General features: G+C 39.6%; 1 protein-coding gene across 1 annotated transcript in view; it reads right to left on the bottom strand.

The window, feature by feature from the left end:
• NEDD9 (neural precursor cell expressed, developmentally down-regulated 9) overlaps window positions 1–22,565 on the bottom strand; it is a 225,545-nt gene extending 202,980 nt beyond the window's left edge. Inside the window, exon 1 of the mRNA XM_027835195.1 lies at window positions 22,416–22,565. The gene's annotated coding sequence lies outside the window, so the exon portion shown is untranslated. The remainder of the gene's footprint in view (window positions 1–22,415) is intronic.
• Between the last annotated feature and the right edge of the window lie 953 nt (window positions 22,566–23,518).

The following is a 23,518-nucleotide window of genomic DNA, read 5'->3' as shown; positions in this document are numbered from 1 at the left end:
TGATGATGATGATGATGATGATGATGATGATGATGATGATGATGATGGACATTTGTGTTAACACTTTGGGAGACAACAGACTATTGTGGACCTAGAGGGCAAGACATGTCAGGAAGGTTCAAATCCTCCCTGTGTGATGTATGCTGGCTATGTGATCTTTTGAAAATTACTTAACCCTTTAATGCCCTGGGTAACTTTTTGGGATCACAAATTACAAATTGCTGAACTTCACTAGTAGAGAGGATTTCCACTGATGAAATCAGAGTATTAGATTTAAAAAACAAAGTACATCTTTAAATTTGTCTTTCCTGTTTGGAAAGGACAAGTGGATAAAAAGAGAGGAAATCATACATGCCTTTTTCCTTACCTTGCCACAGTCATCTTAAATTCCCTACAGGGAAACTGTCTTTTCTCTATACCCCTTTTGTGCCAGTTTGGTCTTTGTTTGCTTAACCTCCTTGCCAGGTTTGTCTCCTCCAGGGTCCTAGCCATCAACTTCCCGATGACTGTTCAGGCAATATACCCACCTCCAACTGAGTCCAAGGTCTCTAGCCCACTGGACCTGAAATCTGACCCCTTGAATGGGGCCCAGGGAGGCAGGAACAACTCTACATCCCTTGCCAGCAGGAAGTGATTTCAGAGCCCATTTGTTTGAGAGGGGAATGATGGGATACAGGCCCTGGGGAACCTCCCCCTCCAACTCTTCTTGAGTTTTCTCCCATTTGATCAAGTAAGTCTCCAGTTTTTGCTTGAAGCTATAATCCATTCAACTGGCCTTTCATTGTGGCTCCCAAATTTCCCAATTCTGTTACCTCTGACCCACTCAGCCTTTCATTTTCTGTTACCTTCTCACCATCTTGACCCCATTCTCCCTTGGCCACATGGCTCAGGTCCCAGGCGTTTGACCTCCAGTCACCCTAGCCTACTGGTCATCACCATCAAGATGCTCTCTAGACCCCTCCTCCAGTCACACCCAACTACTTGGCCACTCCTAGATCCCTCCCACAGTCTTTCTGTATAAGGTCCATCTTGTCTCCATTAAAGTGCTCAAATTCTCAAAATCTAGCCAATAGTTCACAAATGTTCAGATTCCTTGAGAGTGTGATCAATATGGTGAATCTTTAATAAACCTTGTCTTTGGCCGAAAAAAAAAAAGATCATGAAATCCTTCCCCCCCCCCACCATGTTGTCTATTTTGATCCTCACAATAGCCCCAGGTGGTGGTGGGTAGTCTAAAGATTATTTTTTTTTCTATGTTAAAGATGAGGAAGGGGAAGTTAGATGAAAAAGTGGGATAGAGTACTGGACTAGGAATCAGGAAGACTCATCTTACTGAGTTCAAATCCAGCCTCAAACAGTTACTAGCCATGTGACCCTGGGCAAGTCACTTAACCCTGTTTGCTTCATTTTTGTTATCTATAAAATGAACTGGAGAAGGAAATGGCAAACCACTCCATTATCTTTGCCAAGAAAGCCCCAAATGGGATCACAAAGAGTTGGACACAACTGAAAATAATTAAACAATGACAAAAGATGAGATAACAAAAGTCATAAATTTAAATCTGGGTTTGGAATTCAGATATTCTGATTCCAAGTACAATATTTTACTGAAGAACAGAACAACACAAGGGAATTGGGCATGAAAACAACAACAACAACAACAATCAAGAAGCAAATTCTTTTATTTCTTTGTATAAACCATGTCTCCAACTTTAAGACAAACATGCAAGAATTTGCATTTGTATATATTTTAAAACATTGCCTTTTTAGAGGAGGGAACAGACAGACAGGTTAGGATAGAGAGGCAGAAAGAAATGGACAGTTCAACTTGAGTAATGATCTCTTGAAATGGAAGCATCATGATGTGGAAATGAGAAAATATTTGGGTTGAGGTTAAAGTTTTGGGGCAGGGGTCAATTGAATAAGAGTAATATTGGCAAATTCTGAATGGGGGAGATAAAGGGCCTTAGTTAAAATGTGACCAGAGAAGACTTTGTGCCTCAAAGATAAAAGGTCCAGACTACAAAAAGTACCTTCCATTAATTGGGCTAGTCATATTCTTCCCTCCATTGGAATAATTGCTTTATTAGAATAATCTGAAGACCTAGCACATTAGTGGATCCTTAAAAGGGAATACATCCTGGACTAGCACACTGGCCTTCGTGGAATTGGCATTACTTCAAGCAGCCATGATTCCACTGGTGTGGAGTCTCCATCCAATACTACAGATCACAACCACAAGAATTACAAAATTTCAGAATGGATGGAAGCTCAGAGCTCATCCAGTCTGGCCCCTCACTGAACAGCAATCCTCTCTACTACATCATTGACTGGTGAAGGATGAGAATCCTCTTTCTGGGAATGGAAATTCTTTATTTCCAGAGGCAGGCCATACCACTTTTAGATATTTCTAAGATAGTAATTTTTTTTCCTTTTTTTTCCTCTCCATACACCTAGAGTAAATCTGCTTTTCCACAACTTCTACCCCTTGATCCTGCTTCTGCCTCCTGGGGTCAAGCAAAATAAATCTAACCCTCTTTCCTATATTGTAGCCTTTATAAATTTGAAGACAGTTATCACAGCCCTCCTTAAGACTTCTTTCATATAGATCAAAAGTCCTCAGTTCTCTCAACTGATCTAAAGATGAGTTGTAGTGTGGTGGAGTCTCATCACCCTGGTTGCCCTCCTTTGGACACCATCAACATGTTAATGTCCTTCCTTGCTAGGCAGTGTAGTGGATAGAGTGTTAGTTTTTTTTTTCTAGAATTTTGCCATGCACCTCTGCAAACAATCTGTGACTTACTGTGGAGGAAAAATAAAAAAGAAATTACTGTCTATGAGGCAACCTTGTGGTAATGTATCTCTCCATACTTAGCAAGGTTGGGCCTTGGATTAACACAGAGTCTGTCACTGAACAACCAGAAGCCTTTCCAACGTGATAGAAGCTACCAGAGTTTAAATCCACAGGACCAAAAACAACAACAAAAACCAAACAGTGTCACCTTCACTCAATCCCAGAATCTCAGCATTGGAAAGGACCTCAGAAACTACTTCATACAACCTGTGCCTTACTTCAGCTCCCCAAAGCAATGTTCCCAACAAGGGGTCTTACAGACTTCAATTGAATATCTATTCCAATCAGCTAACAATCTAAAACCAAGACTGGGGAATTTGAACATAGTTCTTAAGTGCCTCATTGGCAGCTCTTGAAATGTGAAGTGCAGTAAAAAATGTGATGATTTGTATTCACCCTGTGATTAAAAATAACAATTCACATTTGTATATCACTTCAGAGTTTACAAAGTACTTTTTTCATAGCAACCCTGTGAAGTAATGCAAATGTTATGATTTACATTTTACAGACAAGCTAATTAAAGATCAAAGTGGATACAGGGTTTGTCCACCTTCACATAAGCTACTCAATTGTTAGAGCTGGAACTTGGACCGAAGTCTCTATTCAAAATTCATTCAGTTTAAAACTCACAGAAACTTAGTTGGAAGGGACCCCTGAGGCTCTCCAGTGCATTCTACTTCTGAAAAGGAAACCCCTCTACATTCCACCAAGCTGCCAGTGGACAACATCCACACCAATGGAAGGAGACATACCCTGAGGCAGCTTCTCTTCTTTATAACCATATTGGAAGTTTCTCTATATATTGAGCACAAATTTGCTTTTCTGAAACTTCCACCTATTGCTCACATGTCTGCTTCTGGGGGATAAACCAGAAGAAGTCTTTAACACATGCCAGCCCTTCAAGCCCTGCTGACGTTCCCTTCACTGTTGGCATCCTTTCTTAACTGCTCCAAATCATCAGTTCACAGAATCTCAGTGCTAGAAGATATGTTAGCTGTCATCTGGCCAGATAACTGAACAAGAATCCCTACTCCACCTCCAATGTTCCTGAAAAGTGATCATCCAACCTTTGCTTGACACTGTCCAGTGGGGGAGGGCAGGAAGTGAACTTGCTGTCTCCCATGGCAGGCCATTCCACTTAGGGATAACTCATTCTTAGGAAGGTTTTCCTTTTATTACTTCCTCTAGTTTCTCCTGGTTCTGTCCTCTGGGTCCAAGAAGAATGAGTCTCAGCCCTGTCTCCTGCGATAGCCCTTCAAATACATGAAGTTGTCATTCTCCTGTTCGGTCTTATCCTAATCTATTCTGAGTTAAACATTTGCAGTCCTTCAGATGGTCCTCTTATAATATGAACTTGAAGATCTTCACCATCCTGGTTGCTCTCCTCTAGTGACTCTCCAACTTATCAAAGTTTTTCCCAAAACTGAACACAATACTCTGGGTACGGTCTAACCTGTACAGAGTACAGTGGTATTATAATGCTGGACAATCTTTTAATGCAGACTAGAATTGCATTGTGAGGAATTTATGAGGGGATAGAGATGGAAGTCCCACAGAATGGGCAGTCATGGATGGATTGTCATCTGCATCACTGAAGAGAATACTGGCATTGAGGAGATCACAAATCTATTGAATACAGTAAGATTATGTTAACTTTAGGGGAACACATACATACTGTTGACTTGCATTGATTAGATATTGAGCTCCTTGAGGGCAGGAACTATCTTCTGTCTTTCTTTGTATCCCTAGCTCTTAGCACAGTGCCTAACACATAGTAAACAATAAATGTTTATTGACTATTGAGCCTGTTGTCCCCAGATCTTTTTTAGATTAACTACTATTTATCCCTACCTTGTACTTGTGAAATTGACCAAGTTCTTCCAGTTATCTATACGTGGCATCTTTTCTAGTTGCCTCACCATCCTGGTAGCCATCTCATGATCCAGGTTGTTAATATACTTCCTAAAACATGGGATCTAGAAATGAACAAAGTATTCTAGATGGGGTCTGACCAGGGGAAAGTACATTGGTACTATCATCTTGCTTATTCTAGATAAAATGCAACTCATAATGTAGCCCAATATTATATTTGCTTTTTTTTTTTTAGCAGTTATAGCACACTGTTGACTCATATTGAGCTAACAGGTCTCTAAAACCCCCAGATCTATTTTAATTAAAAACCTGTTGTCTAGTCAGGCTTTCCCCATCTTGTACTTGTGAATCTGAGCTTTTGAAGCCAGGTATAGTTTTCTTTTAAAAATTTTTTTTATTCAATGTCAATCTAGCTGATTCAATCCATCATTCTAGGCTAAGATCTTTTGGACCTTGACTGTCATGAAGCACATTAATGATCCCTTTATGTCACATGTAGATTTAAAAAACACCTCATCTTTCTGACTGACTAGGACTATGTCATAATTATGTTAATTGAGAGAAAAAAAAGATCGGTACAAATATTCAGCACAAATAATCACATAATCACCACAAATAGAGCAGTGCTATTCATGATAGCAAAAAATTGGAAATAATCCACATGTTCAGATGACTGGAGAATGGCTAAACAAACTGCAACATTTCATTGAATCATAAGAAAATAATTACATTTTAAGAAACAACTATGAAGGAACAAATTTGTTGATTTATATGAAATGAGGCAGAGTGTCGAAAGCAGAATCAGAACAATATACATACTGTCCACAACTATGTAAACAATAATGAAAACAGCAACAAAATCTGGAAAAACATAAAAAGAAAAGAGTTCAAAAGAGGGCATAGGACCAATAAGGATTTTTTTTTTTAGCACAGTGCTTGGTATCTAATAAGCACTTAATAAAAGCTTGCTGATTGATTGTTAAAATTGATAGGTACATAAAAAACTAAAAAGAAAGGCTCAAATTTTTGTAAATTTTAAAAATTTTTGTGTTTATTTTGGTTGATAGTTACTATGTCTAAAATGAAAACAAAATGAATAAAACAAATGACCAACAGAACTATTTGTCAGTTTTCTTTTTCAATATAACAAATTCAGCATCAGCGTCTTGGGAGCACAATGTATAACAAGCCAGGCTCAATAAAGGGTGTGTTTTGGGGGCAGATAGGTAGCACAGTGGATAGAGCATTGGCCCTGGAGTCAGGAGGACCTGAGTTCAAATCTGACCTTTGACACTTACTATCTATGTGGCCCTGGGCAAGTCATTTAACCTCATTGCCTAGCCAAAAAAAATAAACAAAAAAAATTATATATGTACATATATATATATATATATATATATATAGGGACTGTTTTGGAGAGACTAGTAGTGGATGTAAGCTGTTGGGAATACATTAGACATTACAAGTGCCCTCCTAGAGTTCCTTATCAGCTAGGTGGTGAAGTAGATAGAATTCAGATCTGGAGTCAGGAAGATGAGTCCAAATTCAGACACTTACCAGCTGCATGGCCCTGGTCAAGTCACTTTTAAACTTCTGACTGCCTCAATTTCTTTATCTATAAATTGGAGATAATAATAACATCTAATTTCCAGGTTGATATGAGGATAAAATGAGACAATATTTGTAAAGCACTTTACAAATCTTAAAGGGCTATATAAATACCAGCTACTAGCTATTATTATCACCTGGAGTGAAGAGGAAATTATCCACCTTCTGTCACTACCTGATCCATTTCTGATAAGGTAGAACAGGCCTTACGTAAGACTGCTTTTAAATCTTTCATCTACCTTTGTTCAGTTGTTTCAGCTCTGTCTAACTCTTTGTGACCCTATTTGGGGTTTTCTTGGTGAAGATACTGGATTGATTTGCCATTTCCTTCTCCAGCTCATTTTACAGATGAGGAAACTGAGGTAAAGAGACTTTCCAGGGGCAACTAGGTGGCGCAGTGGATAGAGCACCAGCCCTGAAGTCAGGAGGACCTGAGTTCAAATCTGGCCTCAGACCAAACACTTGACACTTACTAGCTGTGTGACCCTGGGCAAGTCACTTAACCCCAATTGCCTAAAACAAAAACAAAACAAAAAAAAAGAGAGAGAGACTTTCCCAGAGCCAGCTAGTAAGTGTGAGATCGGATTTAAACTCAGGTATTCCTGACTCCACAGGCTCAGTGCTCTATTTGCTGCATAATCTAACTGGTCTTTGATCTGTCTACCCTCCTTTGTACCTATATGGATCTTTCAGGGCTTTGCAATGAGATGAAACTTATATAGGCAAAGAATTTCAGACTTGAAACGAGTTTTAGAGGTCATTTAGACCCACCCCCCCCCCCCAATCCCTCATGAGGCAGTCTGATCTAGTGGAAAGTGATGATGCTTTGTAATCAGAGGATCTGGTCTCCAGCCGACATTTATTAAGCTGACTAGGCACTGCAAAGTATTTTGCATATGTTCCAACCTGTGGTCCTCATGCTGGGCAGCTGGGGAGCACAGTGGATAGACTGCTGGGCCTGAAGTCAGGAAGACTCATCCTTTTGAGTTCCAATCTGGCTTCAGACACTTACCAGCTGTGTGACCCTGGGAAAGTCACTTAACTCTGTTTACCTCAGTTTTCTTGTCTGTAAAATGAGCTGAATAAGGAAATGATAAACTACTTCAGTGTCTTTGCCAAGAGTACCCCAAAGGGAGTCACAAAGAGTCAGATACCACTGGGGGGGGGGGAATGACTGGCCCTCACAACAACCCTGTGAATATAAGAGATGTATTTCACATATTTTTAATGTTAGTACTTTTTATATTCATTATCTTTTTTTTTCTTTGTGAGGGAATCAGGATTAAGTGACTTGCCCATGGTCATAGAGCTAGTAAGTGTCAAGTGCGCTTGCTATCTGCTATAACATCCTTACCCCTCTGTGTTTGATAATTTGGTGATAATCACCTATATTTCTCCTCAGACTTAGTGAAGGATCAGGAGGAAAAGAAAAACATACAAATAATCCCAGTCATCACCCCCCACTTCCCAAGTCCTGATTTTCATTCTACTGAACTTTAGGGAAGAACAGCTACCTTAAAATAAAAGGCTTATAACCCAAAGTTATAAATTGAAAAGTCATTGCAATGAATTGTGGTAGTGACTGGCCACACTTTTAGCCTTTCCCTCCTTTCTCTGGACACCTTCTTTAGGCTGTCTCAGTCCTTCTTCTTTCCTTTGTCTGGTTAAAAATCACAGAGTAGTCTAAAATGGCGGTGGGCATCAATTAAGATTTAGGTCAGACACTCCAAAGTACCCAGTGATTTAGTCACAGGGATTAGAGAAGACAAAATCTTACTGACTATTGGATAGGAGTCACATTCCTTTCTATTGTGATCATCTTACACCAAGGAAATGTTTGGAATCTAGGCAGCCTCCCATGATGTGCCTGTTAAAGTTATTATATGGATGATTTAAAAAAAAAAAGACAGAGAATAGCAGTGACACAAGTGTGTTATATAAATCTCCACTGGAGGCAAGGCCCTTTGGAAAAGGAAAAGTTGACTTATGTGCTAGTAGTAAGAGACTTCCAAAAGGATTGCAGTCCTGCAGGAGTCGTTGAACTGGTGGGCTGATGGGAAGCATGGCTACCTTCCTCAGGTCACCTACTAATGGATTTTGTGCTTCCTTCAAAGCAATTAGATATATTCATTAGGGCCCTCTTAAGTGTTAAGCAAGCAGCAACTCTTGACCAGGAACTTCTATTTCTGTAGCCTTTTTTGGACTGGCTCCTGTCTGACTTTTAACTCTTGCAGGAGACCAAGTTTCCCCAATTCACCCTTTAGCAGCCCAGTGCAATGAGAGAATGAATTAATGACACATTTGGGAGCCTCCTAATTTATTTAATTGAGCTCCTAGCTGGTTAAGCACCTTCTTCACAGCACCTCTTTCAATAAATCTTTTAGTAGTAGGAAAGGTCTGGCCTCAACATCTGAGTTCACCACCAGGAGGCCAGGATTTACATGACTGGGTCTAAACTCTTGACAAGGACTCTTGGTTAGGAGGAAGGCAGAGACTCTGGGTCTCCTTAACTCATTCCAATCTATTTCCTAGGGTAACAGCTGGGAGAGCTTAGGTATTTGCCAAAAGCATACAGCTCTATTATTAGTAGACTGCTTAAGCAGCTTGTGAAAGATGTAACATCTTGTTCTCTCTTTTTGTCTCCTGTCTTTTGACTATTTCACCATCTATTTACACTTCCATCAAAGGATATTCCAAGGGAGAGAAATGCCAAGAAATAATTTTTGCTCTCTTTTAGCAGCAATCAATCGGATATATGAACAAATGAAAAAAAAAATTATGCTATGTTCTGTGGCAAAAGACCATGGGAGAAAGAGGTTAAAACTCAAAACAAAAATATGATGTGTCAAAAGTGATACTTTGATGAATCTGGGAGCTTGATAATGTGGGCACTCCCTCCAAGCTCTGATACACCTTCCTTTTCTGTGGGTTGGTCAATAAATCAATCAATCAACCAATCAACATTTACTAAGCACCTACTATGTGCCAGGTACTGTACTAAGCTCTGAGAGGCAAAAGACAGTTCTTGCCCTCAAGGAGCTTACAATCTAATGGGGGAGACAATATGCAAATCTATATTTACAGGGCAAGCTATATACAAGATAAATAGGGAATGATTAACTGAGGGAAAGCACTACAATTAAGAGGGGCTGGGAAAGGCTTCCTATAAAAGGAGGGATTTTTGTCGGGACTTAAAGGAAATCAGAGTCTGTCTATATGTTCTTGTAAATTCTCCATAGGTATGTGCCCAATATGTTGAAGAGCCTTCTTCCAGACCTCTTGACATTGTGTAGATAACAATGGTATTGTAACATGATAGACCCATATCCTTTTCCAATTATACATCCTTCTGATGATAGCCTTTACTCGTTCCTCCTGAGCAATCTTCATTAATTACATTAGCAGCCTTCTCTTCATTAGCAGCCTACTCTTAAACACAATATGCCTTTCCAGGGATCTTTGGGTGACCCTCAGCTTTAATTCTTCAGAGACTAGGATGACTCACAGATACAAAGCATCACTAGTTCATTATCCATATAGGAAAAACTAAATGAATAAAGTGCCTATTGTCCATATCGCTCTATATAGGTGAATGGACTATAGGTTATATAGGGCTAGTCTATCAAAAGATATCTTGAATAACCACTGTGGTACAACAATGTGTTAGGCCAAGAATTTAATAGGAGGAGAGCAGATTAGATTATCTTCATGAAAATACACAGTGATTAAATTTTTCATGTAATCAAGTTGTTATTGTTGTTCAGTCATTTTCAGTAGTATATGACTCTTTGTGACCCCATTTGGGGTTTTCTTAGCAAAGACACTAGAATGGTTTGCCATTTCTTTCTCCAGCTCATTTTACAGATAAGGAAACTGAGGTGAATGGAGTGGTTAAGTAACTTGTCCAGGGTCACACGATTAGTGTCTGAGGCCAGATTTGAAATCAGGAAGATGAGTCTTCCTGACTCCAGGCCCAGCACTCTATCCACTTCACCACCTAGATGCCCTTGTAACCAAAAGTTCAGGCCAATTTGCATTAAGACTCTTCTAACTGGCAGAAAACGATTACTTGATTCTCCATACCTATGTGAAGAGTGGCATTAGTAAGAACTTGGAATAAGAGAGATCCTGGCCTTTCTGGCTTCCACCTCTGAGAGGGGACACACTTGGTACCAGATTCCCTTTAGGGAGAGGTCCTTAGAGGGAGAAAAAGACTGCAAAGTTGACATGTAGAGGAGTTAGTCCCCCAATCATGTCCCTGTCTTTTGTTTATTATGTCAGAAACTTCAGGGAATTTTCTCCTTGGGTGAGATCAGGGACTCTATCTCTCTCCTAGTGTTGAGCTGAGGTGTCTAGCTCCTAGTGGGAGAGATTATTCACTCTGTGTAATGTCTGGTATAGTCTAACATATATGCATATACACCCATATGTATGTATGTATGTGTATGTATGTATGCATATATGTATAACTTCTCTGATTTATCTTTGCTATCAGCTTATTTGCTATTTGCAATGATCTTTCTGGAACTGCCATTTGGGGGGAAAAGAGTCAAGTATTTGGCTAGATAGCTTGTATCCTTCCTTCCCCAATAAAGAGATAGTGACAAAGAGAGTGGCTTGAACAAGAGAATTAATTCCCCTAGACTAACAACATTTAGGGGGGCAGAGAGATATAATTCTAATATCTCTCAAGTATATTCTCTCTGAGAAAGCAGAGAAGAATCTATTTGCACCTTCCTGCCAGCCTTATCTAGATGAATCCACATTGAAATACAAAATCTATGACTTTTGTAAGGGATTGTATCAAAGTTTAATTTTTAAAAGTTTTATTGATGTCCTTTCTTTACATTATAATCATTTCCAAATATAATCCTGAATACCACCCCCCCCAACCTTGCCATAAACCTTCCCTTGTAATAAAGAAAAACAGTTAAGCAAAACCAACCAATATAGTGACTGTGTAAGCTCCTTGACAGCAAGTACTTTTTCATATTTTTATCTTGTTTATACCCAGCACCTAGCAGAGCATCTGGACCCCACATCATCAGTCACTATCAAGACTAATTAGTTGTCCAAATGATTATTTCTAAAAATCATACCACACAGGAAAGCCAACTATTCTGCCTATGTGTAAGCACAACTCTGGATTTGGGGGTGATCAGTAATAGAACAGTATTCTTAAAATCTACTGGAGCCAGTGTGGTATAGTATAGAGTGTTGGCTTTAGAGTAAGAAGGCCTTAAGTCACAACCTTTCTCAGGTTCACTTTCCTCCCTTGTAAAATAGAGACAATAATACTTAAAAAACCTACCCCCTGGAGTACGCATCAGGATCAAATAAAATAGTATCAGTAAAGTGCTTTTTAACCCAAAGAGATCATGAAAAAGGGGAAATGATCTACATGTGCAAAAATATTTATAGCAGCCCTTTTCATGGTGGCAAAATAGTGGAAATTTCGGGGATGCCCATCAATTGGGGAATGCCTGAACAAGCTGTGGTATATGAATGTAATGGAATACTATTGTGCAATAAGAAAGGATGAACAGGCAGATTTAAGAAAAACCTGGAAAAACTTGTACGAATTGATACAAAGTGAAATGAGCAGAAACAGGAAAACATTGTACACAGTATCAGCAACATTGTATGATGATCAACTATGAATGACTCAGCTTTTCTCAGCAACACAACGATTCAAAACAAACACAAAGGACTCATGAAGGAAAATGCTATTCACATCCAGATAAATAACTGATGGATTCTGAACGCAAAGTAAAGCGTATGTTTTTCACTTACTTTATTCTTTCTCATGTTTTCCCCCCCTTTTGATCTGTTTCTTCTTTCACAATTGTGACTAATATGGAAATATTTTGACATGATAGCACATGTATAAACTGTATCAAACTGCCTACCATTTTCAGAAGAGAGGAGGGAAGGAAGATAGGGAGAAAAATTTGGAACTCAAAATCTTGTAAAAATGAATGCTAAAAATTTTCTTGACATGTAACTGGGGAAAAAATAAAATACTATTTAAAAAATAAATTTTAAAATTCTGTCAAGGTGAAAAAAATAAAGTGCTTTTTAGCTCTTAAGGTCTGTAGAAATATGAGTCATTCTTCTTGTAATTGGCATGGGAAGGGTGGTAGAATTGATAAAAGCTCTTGCTAACCAACTTCATCAGATTTTGTAATCTTTCTGGATAAGAAGAAGCTAAGAGGAACAGAAATGGAAGCAAAGTGTCACAGAGGGTGGCTAGGTTGTGACTGTGACTCCTGCTAAATGTGTCCCAAGAAGTTGACAAGGAGTGTTTGTTTTCTCTGTAACCATGGGGTGGTGGATCACGGTATAGGAGGAAGCAAAGTCCTTGTGTGTGGGAGTCTCAGACAATCAGTCAGATTGGGATTGTGTAGCAATAGGGTGGTGGGTACAATCACAGACACAAGTGCAAACAAACCCAGGGACAACCTTCAGGAAATTGCAATAGGATGCTCCCTCTTTCATACAAGTCTACTGTCATACCCTGTACCTCTCTCCTACTATCTTAAGATCTGAGACTGACTGTCTGGTTCAGGGGTGGGGAACCTGCAGCCTGGAGGCCACATGTGGCCTTCTAGATCCTCAAGTATGACCCTTTGAGGAAGTTTGATTCAGTCAAAGGGCCACACTTGAGGACCTACAGGGCCACATGCCTCAAGGCCGTAGGTTCCCCACCCCTGGCTCTGGTTCTATCACTGATATTTTCCCAATCACCTCCCTCTCTCTACTTTAACACTCCTCAAATCCTGGCTGCAAATGTATACTCAAGCAATTGATTAATCAAGAATGTATTCAATGCTTACTATGTGCTAGGCACTGTGATGAATATATAACATTGAACTAGTATATTGGCTAGGTAAACTGGATTACAATATATTCCATGTTTATTATATAAATTATATTGCTGTTGTGTTCAAATGTGCAAATTTGTCCAATAGGGAAATGCTCTCTAGGCATCCCTCACCTTCAGCTGGCCAGGGTCTAGCACAAGGAGTTCATTTATCAAATTGACTATTGATGTCCTAGTAATTATTTTCTATAAGGATAAACTGTGTCAATTAACGGATCAAACTCAATGTTTGAAAGGATCAACTGGTTCATTGTCTAACTCTGTGGCCTCCATTAGCTCCACCATGACTCAGAGAATATATTCAGCTAAAATCACTGGTCCTCAATACCTATCAATCCAAAGGCAAAAGAATGTGCCACCAGAAGAGGCAAGTTGGAATCCTTGATTACACAGGAATTTTTCAGCTATATGGGCTGACAGAGAGACAGACAGACAGATAGATAGATAGACAGACAGACAGACAGACAGACAGAGACAGAGAGACAGAGAGACAGAGACAGATAGAAAGAGAGAGTGACAGAGACAGAGCTTCAATCTGGAAGCAAGAGTACCCTTCTTACAAGGTTACAGGGGTGCTATCCTTCCAACCCCATCTGCTTCTTCCTTGTGACTTTTCAACACCATATAGCAGTATACTTATTTTACTAGGAACCTATTTTGTAATATCATTTTTGGTATTGTAAAAATTGTAATCATAATTGTAATTGTAAATTGTAATGCAATTTTTAAAATAGGTTTCTAATTGGTTACTTTGAGGCCTTTTGGGGATGTCTAGTAAGTGGTTTGGGGCTTTGAATGTGATTTTCTTCATTGTTTTTGATAACAGAAACCATGGAGTTAATGAACTGAGATAATCAGCTGTATAGTTTGGCCATATGATCAAGAAATCATTCTCCTTCATCATATTCCCATTCTGAGTACAGTCTTGCAACCTGATCCTAAATTTCCCCAAACTGCTCCAAATTCCATTAGCAAATTTATAGGTTTAAAGTGATTAATTAGCTTAACTAACCTTAATTAACCAATTGAATCCTAGGGTTGTTACTTAAGCACTTTATAATGAACTAGTTTGCTGGTCTTAGAGATGAGCTCCAAGATCTTCCCAAGCTTGAAAATTCTATCACTTCTTGATTCTATAATGAAGAAGCTGAGGCCTGTAGAGGTTTAATGACTTGTTTTAAAGTCGTACAACTAGGAATAGTGCCAGGATTAAATCTCCAATCAGTGCTCTTTCTACTTCAGTAAAGTGTTTCCATGCGCATCAGCAAAAATGGTATTTAAAATTTTCTTCTTTTACTGACACTTTTTCTTTTTATATAACACTTATCTTCAAACAAGTTCCCTCCCAAATTCACATCAAGCCACTTCTTGTAGCAAAGACTTTATAAAGAAAGAGAATTAAAACATACACACACACACACACACACACACACACACACACACACACACACTCCATGTAGCAGTATGAACCCAAACCCCTGAGTACTTTTCTCCAAATGACCCTCCAAGTGTTGGAAATTTCCTTCATGCTTCATGGATAACTTACATTATTTTGCAAGTGGTGTTCTTCCAGCTGAAAGTGGGCAAATAACATTAAAAGTTCATCATTTCATTGTCTGCCTTAACTTAATCCCAACCTATCTCTTTAATCTTACCTCACCTCACTTCTTTATAAAAGCTCTCTCTAACTGTGGCATACCTGACATGCCTGTTCCTGCCCCTGCACCTTTCCTTAGGCTCTTCTCCTACATGGAATGCCCTCTTACCTCTTATTGAAGGCACATTCATTTTTCAACGGCCAAATCCTACCATCTTTATGAAACCTTACTTGGCTACCCCAGCCCAGAGTGATCACAGCTACCTCTGATCACAGAATTTATTGCTTCTACTCCTAATTTGATACTTAACACATGTTACTTTGCTAATTTATCTTTTGAATATGTGTACCTCCTTAGTAACTAGAGTGTACAGATCTGTCAATCAATAAATCTAAAAAAACCAAAACAAAACTATCTACTATGTACTAGGCATTGTGCTAGACTTAGGTAAATGAAGACAAAAAACACTGTCCCTTATCTCAGGAAGTCCACCTTCTATTGAGAAAAATAACAGACAGTTAGATAGATGGATAGGTAGATAGATAGATAGATAGATAGATAGATAGATAGATAGATAGATAGATAGATAGATAGATAGATAGATAGATAGATAGATACCATATACTAAGGAAACACAAGGTGATTTCATGTTGGGGGAAGGTGTTAGCAGCTGGGAGGCTTAGAAAAAGCCTTTATAGAGGAGATAAAGCTTCAGCTAACCTTGGAACTAAGATAAGGATTCATTCTTTGAGGCAGTGGTGGGGAGCTAAGAGTAGGAGAATGCTGGAGAACAACAGCTCCTTCAGGGACTGTGCTATTTCTTTGGCTCACTAATGCCTGTCATAAGGCTTTGCAGGTAATAATGACTCAATAAATAAATAAAATACTGATGCTCGTTTGATGATATAATGGTTATTTGCTTATCACATCTTTAGGAATAAATGAATGAATCTACATGACTTTCCCACACTGCTTAATAATTTAGATTTGCTCATTTCCTTTTGATAGTTTTATTTCTAATAAAAGCTACTCACTTTGGGGCACATGGATTCATCTTGATTCATAACTTACAGGGATTCAGTTTATTACTGAAATTTGTACCTAGGGTGTCTTGCCAATCATATATATATTATTGCTGACAGCTCCCTTATGAGAAAATTAAGGGAATTGAGGAGATTAGAACAGAAAGTGGTTAATTGTGGGAAGTAAGTGAACTACATTGACTCCATCTTGCCATTCAATTCTGGAGCTAGCTCAGTTTCCTTTCTATTCAATTATAGGTCTAGTACAATTTCTATCAGTTGTGGGAATTAAGAGAAAATTTTATTGCATTGTTTGAACCTAGCCTTGCTTGGCTGGGAAGCTGGACTACCATTACCTGGTGTGTAAAGGACCTACTGTTATGCTGACCAGAAACCCCATCAGGTTCAAAGACTGTTGCTAGGAATTTTCTCCTGCAACCCATAGGTCTTATCTGAAAACTGATCAATCAGTTATTGTTTCTGATGGGGTGGGGATCTGGGCCCAGAAAGGAAAAACCCTGGACTTTCCCTCATGGCCAAATCTCTGGCATTCGCCTGAGGATATAATCCCAACAACTGGCCTTTCATTGTGGCTACACCCAATCTCTCCTCCATTGTCTTGCCTCCCTATGGCCCCAGGCCACTTCCCACCCTCGGTAATTCTATTACCTCATGGACTACTTGGCCACTCCTAGATCCCTCCCACAGTCTTTCTGTATGTAAGGTCCATCTTGTCTCCATTAAGATGCCCAGATTCTTATAATGTAGCCACTGCTTACCCATGTTCAGACTCCTTAAGAGTCTTCCCAATATGATGGATGTTCTAATAAACCTTGTCTTTGGCTGAAAGAAGGCTTGGGTCAAATTCTTTTGGGCAGGACCCATGTGTTGTGATTTTGGGGTCCCAGCACCCCTGAACCTCTAAACCCCATATCAGTTTCCATGTTCCTTTGATTATTTACAGACTCTTAAGGGGAGGGGGACACCTCCTTTTCTGATTTCAGGGAATTGAACCTGTTCACTCTTTCCCTCTCAACTTGGAAAGTGCCTAATCTTTCATCCAATTGGAAATAAGATTATCTAATGGTATATGGTTAATTTTAATTAATTGGTTTTATTTGATTGTTATTAATGTATAAAAATCTTTATCCCCTTGTATTTGGGATCCAGGCCTAAGCTGAGGAGGTCTGGTCCCAAATTGCTGGGCAATTACCATGAATTGTGTAAAAAATGATCACTAATAACCAATGATTTGGGGAGATCCAGAGTCCTTCCTTTTTCTATAGTCCTCATTTCAAAGTTCAGTCTGTTGAAGGATTTTACTGATAATGAAATTGGATTAACTTTCTTAGCAATCTAGTTCAGATCCCATCAGGTGGGGAAATCCATTGTGTTTAACTCAGTTTTGGGTGGGGATAAATTATTTGCATAGATTGCCTATGGTTGGGGGTAACTTGGAAGAAAATGACATAATCAAAGTTCATTAGAATAGGTTCAGCCACCACTGACCTTTTTTTTTAATTAAAATGCTGACATTATGAATAAATTGGTTAATTACCCAAGAATCATTTCTCTTGGACTTTTTAAAGGTCACAATTACTTAATAAATCAACATACTCAAAAGATTGAACCTTTGCGTCCTCAGTCATTTCATCTTTCACCCATCACACTTAGCAGTTAACATACAGGCACATGTCACCCAAACTGTTTGAAGAAGTTGACCTTAGTAAAGGAAAAACAAAAACCCATGATTTGGTCCCTAGTTCCTGGTTTAACTACAACATCAGAGAAAGAAAACATCAAAATAAATGTCCTTGGAACAGTTCTGCAAAAAGTTATCAAGCATTTCCCTCCCAAATCTCTTCCAAGAAGCCCTTGTGGATTTCATGACCCAAGTGAAGGCCTTCCTTTCACTTTTGCTATGTTGTCCCCTCCAACAGGTAAGAGATTATGAAAAAATAAATTCAGAACTGAGTATACTATCCCAAAATATTTTATCACTATAAACAAAATTATTTGTGATTAGTTGGTATATTTCCAGGATATCATTCGTGTATATAATTGTATAACATGCATGTAAGTTATTTATGGATGGCCAAATAGAGCATTTGTGAATATTTCTATAAAGAGTAGGGTACCAGGCCCTTGAGGAGGAATGTTGTCCTTCTTGGGAAAATAGGTTGACTTACATACTTTTGAGCTTAGCATCTTTCCCGGGAACTTATGGGAAGGATCAATGTTTTCATTTTGGCCCTGATTCTCTCTACCTATGCAGATCATGACAACCACTTAGTAGCTAGCCTTTGAGAATTGTTGAGGCCGAAGAAGTCATTACCCTTAGGTCAGCCTACAGATGAGTCCCTCTGAACTTGGGCTGATCCTCAAGCAGCACAGCTGGTCTCAAGACACACAGCTGGGTACCAGGTCTATCTCTGAAGCCTTTTCAGCCTTGTGGTCAGGGCTTTTGCTGCACTGACATGACCTAGGATCACTTCCATGCTATAATGAGCCATTGGAGGAAGACTTAAGTAAAAGAAATATCAAAAAATACAAGGACCGTCATTAACATAGGACAATGCAAAGGAATCAAAGGAGCAGAGTTCAAATCCTACCTCTGACAATTGCTAGCTATGTGACTTTGGATAAGTCACTTAACTTCCCTAGTCCTCACTTTCTTTATCTATAAAATGAGAGTGTTGGGCTACATGGCTTAGAACAACCCTTCCATCTTTATAATTATCTATCTCAGTCTCTATGCAATGTTGTTGTTCAGTCATTTCAGTCATGCCTAACTCTTCACAACCCCATTTGGGGTTTTCTTGGCAAAGATACTGGAGTGGTTTGCCATTTCTTCTCCAGGTCGTTTTACAGATGAAGAAATGAGGCAAACAGGGTTAAGTGACTTGCCCAGGGTTACCCAGCTAGTAGTTGTCTGAGACTGGATTTGAATTCCGGAAGACTAGTCTTCCAGACTCCAGGCCCAGTGCTCTATCCACTGAACCACCTAGCTGCCCCTCTATGCAATAATCAGGGAATATTCTTAAGTGCTTTGGAGCTTAGAGGCAGCAGAATCGAGTAAGTGACATCAAGTTATTGGCTAGAAATTTTCAACTCATCGAACCTGAATGGTAGGAGCTATTATCACCTCAAGTTCTTTTTCTCTAGTATATATGATATGCCAACATTTTTTTTTTATTCCCTGGAAAAAATGAATGCGGTGAGAATATAACATTCTCTACCTCTATGTGTCTTTAGCATGGGTGATGTGAGACACAGAGTTACTACTATGTTTTCAGATGAATGTTTCCCAAGGCAATGCTTTACTGCTGATGGCACCACTTCCCCTAAATCTTTCCACTGCTCAGAAGTGAGACTGTGGGTGGGGAATTTCAGAGTCATGGTAAGTGTAGTGTAAAGGTTACTAAAGATTTGTTGGATTCTCCATCATCCCTTTTACCAAGCATATGGTTGCTAATTGGTTTTTGGCACGTTAGTTGGGGTAAGGGAAGGTATTAAAAGCCAATTAACGAGAAGCCTGTAAATACATACTTTTTTTGTTGTTGTTATTGTTATCCAAAAGTCAAGCAGAAATCCTTCCTCATTGGAAAAATATGGTACTTTTTTTTTTTGCTGCTTTACAGTAGGTTGTAGCATTCTATAGCTAGTTTAATATTTTCTTGATGATTCAGAATCTTAAAACTCTCTTACTTTATCCCATCTTTTTAAAGACTGAGTCTCTGCATCTCATCCAGGCTGGAATTGTAGGAGCTCCTCATAGTGCTGGTCCTACACTAATCTGCATTTTTTGTTTCAAATCTGGGCCAATTTGCCCTTCCTTAGGAAACCTAAATGGGGACTAGGTGGTGCAGTGGATAGGGTGCTGGGCCTGATTCACATTCCTGAGTTCAAATCCAACCTCAGATACTTACTAGCTATGTGAGTCTGGGCAAGTCACTTAACTCTGTTTGCCTCATTTCCTCATTGTAAAATGGGCTGGAGAAGGAAATGGCAAACCACTCTGTCAAGAAAACCCCAAATGGGGTCACAAAGTGTCAGATGTGACTGAGCAACAGCAACAATTGAATGGCCCCCTTCTCCTCCTGCAGCTTCACCATTTTAATGACAAATGTAGGACACCTGATTGGCTTAGCCCACTGGCCAAACTCCTGAGCACAAGATATCCATCAGCTGAGATCTTTCTGGCTACCATTAGAATTTTATAGTGCCTCCAGGTCATCATTCTGAATGTTAATGCTCTTCCTACAGGATTATGGACTAGAAAGTAGAGATGAATGGTTTGAGGCTGTGCTGGCATCAGGATATAATCTGGTAACTTCCCCACCAATCCAAATACACCAAGATCCTCTATGAGTATTTGCCTGTCACTTGTCTTGAAGGGGTGGAGGTGGGAGTTCCAGTAGGTTGGACCACTTAAACATACTTAACCAAGATTGCAAATTTGAAATGAATGTAAACAAGAGTGGCTCTTGGGCTCTGACATTCACTTCAGCTGGTTCTCAGGAATCACCTCTACCAGTCATCTCTGAACCACAAAGATTCTTAGTCATAGCAAAGCTAGTCTGCCATCTGAATTTTGTGATGTGTCGTTTTGGAGGTGTGGTTTTGCTGATTTTAAATTCCTGCGCACTTAGGCTCAGACCTGCATGTGACTGAAAATAAGAACTTCTAGCTTTGAAAAGCACTTGACAGATGTTATCTCATTAAGTCCACCAGAAAGACTGGCTCAGGCGCTGCTCTGTCTCTTGCTTCTCTAGGGCAAATGAAAAGTATATTTGCAGTGGGGTTGTTTTTTTTTTTTTTTCCACAGTCTTGTTAGCAAGTACTGAGGAATCTCTTCCCTCACCCCATTACAATTCCTTGGAGGGACTCAGAAGTTGAGGGCATCTGGAATCTAGCATGGAATAAAGATTGATTTGAATGTTATCTATAACAAAAAGGCATAAATGAAATTGTCTAGTCATTTCTAACTCTTCATGACCTGGGGTTTTCTTAGCAAAGACACTGGAGTGTCCAGCTCATTTTACATGAGGAAACTGAGGCAAACTGGATTAAATGACTTGCTCAGAGTCATATAGCTAGTAAATATGAGGATGGATTTGAACTCAGGTCTTCCTGACTCCAAGCTCATTGCTCCATCTACTGTGCCATCTCACTGCCTACATTGATGTAATCACAGAGACTGCCCTATCTCTCTTGTCTTTGTCAGTTTTTTTTCTCTTTTTTTGCCCTCTTTCTCTACCACCTTCCTTTCTTAGGAACTGAGTTGTAACTAAAGGAGGTAGTCTGGGGGAAAAGGTCACTGAGGTAGCTGATGAAAAAACAAAACAAAAAATAAACTGAAGTCTGAACTTCACCCATATAAAATTAGACAACAAACCTCACACACCCCCAAGGCAAAGAAGTGGGACTCTACCTATCCCAACCCCACCCCTTTCTACACTCATCTCAGGCTACACTTGGCCTTTTTCTGCTTCTTTACCTCCTCAAGGCTGCCTTTGATGTTCACTTTAATCTGATTTCCTGTGTTTTATAACGTTGGGGGTAGGAGGAGTATGGTGCAAGCAGACCCTGTGACTGGGTCCCCAAAAGAAGACCTTGACAGCAAATTCCTCCTAAGACTAAAGCTACAATCTCTTGTTCAAAAGGCTTACCTCATAACAGCCCAAGGAAAGAAAGTAATGCAACTATTATGATGCCCATTTTACAAATGAGATCAATGAGGCTTAGGGAGTGGAAGGTAAAGTTCCCACCTATGCCACACAAAAGGTCTCAAGACACTATCAAAAGGTGGGTCATCCCTTTTTCCACTACATTCCTTGCCTCTCCACAAACCAAACCTAGAGTGTCCATTTCTTGCTACTCAGCATAATTCTCAGTAGGATCTGAAAATGTGGAAAGAGTGATTCAGATCCAATCTAAAATTAATTGGGTCATTTACTTTCTGAAATATTGGTAGAGAAAGGAAAGCATGCTCTTATCTGTCCTTTTATTGTCTGTGCAGAGGGAGAGACAAGCCAGTATAGTAGAGAACAGGAAGACCAGAGTTCAAATCCCTCTGCAGAGGCTCACTGTCTGTGACTGTGATCAAGTCACGTAACTTCTCCGTGACCCAGGCAACTCTCTAAAACTATAAATTTCAGAGGAGGCACCAACCTGAATTGGTGGAAGTCATCCACTCATTTGGGAGCTTCTCAACAGTGCAGGGAACCAATGAAATCACAGGTACAATTACCATACCTATTGTGTTTACAAGTATGTTTTCTGGGAGCAGGAAGCATGCCTTGGTGTGCTTTGCAGAACTGCCACACCAATGATAAATAAAGATCCCAAACAATGTGATTAGCGGCAGTAATAACCTTAGTCCGATTGAGAAATTGAGAAGATTAGAATGAGTTCTGTGAGACATCAGCAGTTAAATACATTCCTAAACCAAAGGGGTACTACATAGTGACAAATGCCAACAGATGTGTCTCTAAAATCAGGAAATGACAGAGGCTCAGCAGAAGCCACCACCCTGGCCACAGCCAGAGCAAGAGGAGAAGCGACTGGGGACTTACCAAGGACAGCAAAGCCCTCTTCACCTGCTACAGAAACATCTCTTCTCCTCTCTGCATTCTTTGCCTTCTCTCCTGCCTTGTCTCCAGTAAGGAGAGGAGATCTCAGGCAGGCCAACTGGGTGACTCTGCTCGTCGATGCAGCCACCCAATTCTGACTTCTCGGCAAATTTAAACATTTTTCTCTGTTGTGAAACCACAAACTTTTTTCTCCTTCCGCTTATTGGTGCAGTGAGGTTGCCTCAGTTACATTTCCTCTGGCTGCCTCTTTTTTAATCCTGCCAGACCATTTGGACCATTAAGTCCAAAGATGCCTTGATAGTTTATTTAAATGCAGGTAGCAAATGTAGCTCCAATCTACAATCGTTTTCAGCGTTAAAGAGGACAGATATCACAGAGATTCCACAGTTTACTTATACATATAGCATCAAAAAATTAGCATTGGAAGGTATCTTGGACATGATCTAATTCAGCCCTTCCTGCCCCCATTTGAAAGGTGAGGAAATTGAAGGTGAGAATTTGAGAAATTTCCTCAACTTAAGCAGTCCATCCCAAATTCACACTAAGGTCCTCTGGCTTCAAGACCAAACGATGTTCTTTCTGTCACAGAGTTGTTGTTCAGTTGATTCAGGCCTATCTTACTCTTTGTGACCTCATTTGTCATTTTCGTGGCAAAGTTGCTGGAGTGGTTCGCCATTTCCCTCTCCAGCTCGTTTTATAGTTGAGGAAAATGAGATAAATGTGGTTGTGTCACACAACTAGTATCTGAGGCCAGATTTGAACTCAGGAAGAGAAGTCGTCCTGATTCTAAGCCCAGCGTTCTGTCCACTGCTCCACCCAGCTGCCCATCACAACATACTCCTTTTTAATTATTATTGTAATGTATTGCAATTAGGAGAGCTGGAAGAGCATGGGGTCTGGAGTCAAGAAGATCTGAGTTCAAATCCAACTTCAGAGACTCACTAGCTGTGTGACCCCGGGCAAGTCACTTAACCTCTATTTGCCTTGGTTTTCTCAACTGTAAAATGAGGATAATAATATCACCTACCCCCAGGGTTGTTGTGAGGATCAAATGAGAATAATTATAAAGAGCTTAGCACAGTACC

Source organism: Vombatus ursinus, unplaced genomic scaffold (genome assembly GCF_900497805.2).
Source record: "Vombatus ursinus unplaced genomic scaffold, bare-nosed wombat genome assembly UNPS02000577.1, whole genome shotgun sequence".
In the NCBI taxonomy this organism is placed as follows: Eukaryota; Metazoa; Chordata; class Mammalia; order Diprotodontia; family Vombatidae; genus Vombatus; species Vombatus ursinus.
This window is presented reverse-complemented; position numbering and strand designations above follow the sequence as displayed.